Consider the following 5,468-nt stretch of genomic DNA (forward strand, 5'->3'; position numbering starts at 1 on the left):
ATAAAATAGGAATTTCTCTTAAGATCATTAATACAATTATGCTTTATCTTAAACACGCCAAACATGAAATTAAAGTGCGGTCAATTTAACTCCATTTTATTGCCATCTTGAATGATGTTTAGGGTATATTCTTGATTTACTTTAAAGTTCTTGTGACATGACAGTTCATATTCGTTAAACTTTCTACAAAATCACAAGTTAAAAAACAACGACGATGAACCTAAGTCTATTAGTCATTTCAAAGACAATTTCTTTCTCCATCTTATCGATAATAATAGTTCAACTAAATCCATATTATGCAAAGAAACAAGTTTACGACTCATAAAAACAACTACCTAAATTATCTCCTATAAATTTGAAAACATAAGTTGTAGTTATAATTACACAAAAATTTCCCTAAATCCATGAATTTGTGTCCAATTAATTAATCCTAAAGATGGTAACTAGCATATAGTAATTGAAGCTCCACATGAAGTAATTTAAAGTTTTCCAAAGTTTATCTCATCTTTAATGAAGCATGAATTGCACGGAAGTTCATGAAATACTTATAGACTCCAACTCTGAGTACTATTAATGCAATTATGTTTCATATGAGTTTGTCATAAATGAAACTAAGGTGCATTCAATACAACTTTATTTTCTTGTCATATGAGACAAAATAGAAAAATTAAATCAAACAAACTGATGAACTAAACCGAATCAATCCAACCCAAATTGATTAGTTTGTTTCTTTTGTTGGGTTGTTGGGTTGTTTGATAACCCTTTTATATTATAACAATTCAACTTTTCATGAGAGAAAAATATATTTAAGTAGATGTTAAAAATATTGGGTATTCAAGAAAAGACATTTAGTTTAGTGGTATGATTCTCACTTGTGGTGCAAGAGGAGGTTTTGAGTTTGATTCTTGAAATGCCCCTATGTCTAATTCTTTTCTTATCGAAGGACTTATTCTCCCATCCCATCCCAAGGCTTTATTCTCCAAGACACATTCTAATCAACCTAACTTCATATTCAACATTTTATACTTACCATCATGCTCTTAATACAACATCCCATCCCAAGGCTTTATTCTCCAAGACACATTCTACCTCTGAGGACCTCACGTGTTTCCTGCAATACGAAAAAATACAAACTTAATACCTAGGCCTAAGGCTTCATACATACGTTTCAAGTGGTATAACAAGCTCTGGGAGTGAGAGGTCTCGAGTTTGATTCTCAAAATGCTCCTTCAAGAGATTGTAGTACGAATTTTGGGGATGTAGCTCAGATAGTAGAGCGCTCACTTCTAATGTGGAAAGTTCTGGGGCTGATAGCTTGCATCTCCAAAATGAATCGATCACTAAATATATTATTTCTTTTGAATTTTTTCTTATTTACGACATAATGAGTCGGGATAGTTTTTCATGTCACTATTATTAAAAATTACTTCTTTTCAATTTTTCCTTATTCATAACATGTTGAGTAGTGATATTTGTTCATTTTCACTATTATTGATGATGGAAAATTTAGGGTTCTGTGATGCAAGAATTGTGGGGATGTAGCTTCGCTTAACATGCGAGAGTTGCGGCTTAGCATACGAGAGGTATGAGGATCGATACCTCGCATCTCCAAAAGAAACAATTTATTATTAATATTTTATTTCTATTCAATATTTCCTTATTTATGACATAATATGCATATATACTTTTTCATTTTCACAATTATTGATGAAGGGACGTTTAGGGTTTTTTTTATGTAAGAATCGTAGGGATGTAGTTCGAATGGTAGAGCATTCATTTTCCATGTGGAAAGTATGGGGATCAATACCTTGCATCTTCAATTGAATCGATTATTAAATATATTATTTCTTTTCAATTTTTTCTTATTTAGGACATAATGAGCTGGGATAGTTTTTCATTTTCACTATTACTGATGACGAGATGCATAGGACTTTGTGACGTAAGAATTGTGAGGATATAACTTAGATGGTAGAGCGCTTGCTTTGCATGCAAGAGGTATGGGGATCGATACCCTTTATCTTTAGATTTATTATTAAGGGGATATCTTGCATCTCCAAAAGAAACTATTTGTTATTAATATTTTATTTCTATTCGCTCATTTAGCATGCGAGAGGTAAGCGCTCTCGCATGCTAAACTATTTGTTATTAATATTTTGATATTATTTTATTTTCACTATTATTGATGATGGGACATTAATCGGGTTTTATGATGTAAGAATCATGGGGATGTAGCTCAGATGGTAGAGCGCTCACTTCGCATGTGAGAGGTACGGGGATCGATACCCCACATCTCCAAAAATTAGACTATTTATTATTAAATATATTGTTTCTTTTCAATTTTTCCTTATTCATGACCTGTTGTGTAGCAATATTTCTTCATTTTCACTATTATTGATGACGAAAAATTTAGGGTTTTGTGGTGCAAAAATTGTGGGGATGCAGCTCAGATGGTAGAGGGCTTGCTTAGCATGCGAGAGGTACGGGGATCGATACCCCGCATCTCCAAAAGAAAGAAATGATTTTTTTAAGTATGAGTTAATTTAACATGTTATGTATAAGGTGGGTACGAGAGAAAAAGAAAAGATACTTATATAAGGAGGACTTACTTCTTCACAATTGCAATATCTGACCAAGAGGTACGGGGATCGATATCCCGCATCTCCAAAAGAGAGAAATGATTTTTTTAAGTATGAGTTAATTTAACCTGTTATGTATAAGGTGGGTAGGAGAGAAAAGAAAAGATACTTATATAAGGAGGACTTCTTCACTTCTTCACAATTGCAATATCTGACCAATGAATATAATGGTGATTTATAGCTTCTATCACAATAATATAAAATTTGGGAACAAAGCCTATATGAGACTGAAAAGACCGTTCACCACCCGCTTGTAAAATAAATTATATCTACCAACAGCTTGCACTTCTTCATCGTTGACACCCTTAATTGGAACTAGATTTTAAGGCAAATCTTCTCCACAACTCACTTTGGAACACTTTTATAGATAGTTTCAACAAACTTACTTTGCTCGTGAATACTTTGGAGTTCGATATTTATAGTTGTGGAGAACGCTATTCAAATTGATATGGTCGAATCTTACAACAAAGTCTAATTGAGCCTCCCTCTATTAGGAGATAGCTTCGAATCAAATTCTTTAGTTTGGACCATGATTGCATTGTTTTAGTCAAACAACCGAGACTAGTGTATTACCAATAGTATAAATATTTTGTACGTGTATTTTCTTACATATTAACAATTGTATACAAATAATAACTAAATTTATGAGTAGAAGTTTGGATGGAGTTTTATTAAATAGGTAATCTTAAATTATATCTAAAAATATATAAGAGTTTTTTTTTTATATACATTTACGAGAACAAATCAAAGATTCAAGAAGATGTCATTCATGCTATGTTTTAATTTTTATTCTTTCTTATTTCTCAAAGATTAAAAAAAAAAGTTATCCATATAAATAAGTTTCTCATTAAAAAAAAATGAGATATAGATACGAGACATAAATATGATACCAAATAGATATGGTAACATGTCATTTGTAAAAAACTAGGACACCGATATGACAATGATACATTAATTAAAAAGAATTATTTCAAAAAATTTATCAATTTTATATTAGAAATAAATTCATATAAATAAGTTTATATGTTTGTATACTTAAAAAAAAACTTAAGGTACGTTTCACTCTAAAAATATATTCAAAGTCAAGGGTATGATACGAAATGTTGGATTATAAATTTGTAAGGTATCCATTGTATTAACAAGTATTCAGTACATGCCCAACACGTTTCAGATTAGTGAAACTAAGTTATTCTCATGCTTTCTTTACACCTATTTAAAGTAGTTTGAAAACTAGCACGTCAAATATTATAATTGACTAACTACAACTTCAATTTTGTCCGTTAAGGATGGATGGTTTTGACCAAAGAGAAATAAAATCCTACATTTAGTACATAGTTGCAAAGATGGACATGAGAATGAGTTATTCTCATATTGAAAGAGATTTAACTGTAAGTTATATCTCATATCCTCTCTTTACCAATTATTTAGTTTTATTTAGTATGTTTCATAAAGATATGTCTATCAATAGCAAAAATAAATAAATTAATTAATAAATAGAATAGATTAAATTACCCAAAAGTAATGGCTAACATAATTTAAAAAAAAATCATAAAAGGAAGAATGGATTAAATTGGCTCATTGCTAACATAATTATAAAAAAAAAACACAAACAACCAAAAATCAAGATTTGGAAAGTGTTAAACAGTTTTGATATATAGAAATTTCAAGACTTTACTACTGCAATATTCCAATGAAATCTAACACTAGAGCATCATAAAATTTAGAGAAATGATTGAAATGGTGAATGGGTCATTGACGATAGAAATGGAAATGGTGAATGGGTCCTTGACGATAGTCGACCGTTATACTCTGGTTTTGGATGTAAGTGATGATTATCGGCAATATGAGTTGTGTCATTACCACACCGTTATCAAGAGGAAGTAAAGTATAGTAGAATAGATCAAGCGATCCATTTGTTAAGAGTACTGTAAGAGGCACACAAGCAATATTTTAAGTTACTTTTAAGATTAAAGATAATAAAGTAATTACTGCAAGTTCTTTTTATGCATCTTATTTTGATCTAGCACATAAATGCTTCCTAATTATTTTATTTATTTTTTTATGAATTAGGTTATGAAGATCATTTGAATTATAAACGCTTTAATTCAAACAATATTTAATAACTAATCGTTTTAATATTTATACTCAAATATACTAACAAGTACTAGTAACACTAGTCTCAATGACTTAAAGAATACAACTATTATCTCGAACTATAAAGAATTTAATTCCAACCTATTCTAATGGACAAACGCTTTATTAGACTATTGTAAGATTTCACTTCCTCAATTTAAGTAGCGTTCAACTACAACTATAAATATCAAATTCTTAAGTATTCATGAACAAAATCGGCCTAACAATGTCTCTTGGAACAATTTACCAAAGGTGTTAGAATGAGCAGTGTGGAAGGGTTGCCTTTAGATGCTTTAGTACCAATTAAAGATGTCAATATCCTAGTAGTGCAAAATGCAGGAAGGTTCGTAATTGAAAAGAATAACGAGAATAGTGAACATCGTGTCATCTACAAGCGTGTGGTGAACGGTCTAGTTAGTATGACTAGAGAACATCGTCCTTGCAGAATTTATATTATTGTGATAGAAGTTATAAATAACGATGATATTCCTTGGTCTTTTATTACAAAGGTGCAGAATTTTCTTTTTGTGCATGTGATATATCCATCGCCACCTACTTATAAGCTCTCATCTTTTCAAGAAGTTCTCGAGTTCCTTGTCCCCAAGTAGCAATACAACTACTAGAATGCTATCCCTACTTATAATAAGCCATCTCTCTCTCTCTCTCTCTCGAAATATGTGTGTGTGTTTGTGGGTGTAT

The 5,468-nt window shown here is 30.9% G+C and overlaps 1 non-coding gene across 1 annotated transcript; it reads left to right on the forward strand.

The window, feature by feature from the left end:
* The first annotated feature begins 2,222 nt into the window (after window positions 1-2,222).
* Window positions 2,223-2,295, forward strand: TRNAA-CGC. Its single transcript has one exon. It is a non-coding gene; the product is annotated as a tRNA-Ala (tRNA).
* The last annotated feature ends 3,173 nt before the right edge of the window (window positions 2,296-5,468 follow it).

The sequence above is a fragment of the Cucurbita maxima genome, unplaced genomic scaffold (genome assembly GCF_002738345.1).
Source record: "Cucurbita maxima cultivar Rimu unplaced genomic scaffold, Cmax_1.0 Cma_Scf00653, whole genome shotgun sequence".
NCBI classification, from domain to species: domain Eukaryota; kingdom Viridiplantae; phylum Streptophyta; class Magnoliopsida; order Cucurbitales; family Cucurbitaceae; genus Cucurbita; species Cucurbita maxima.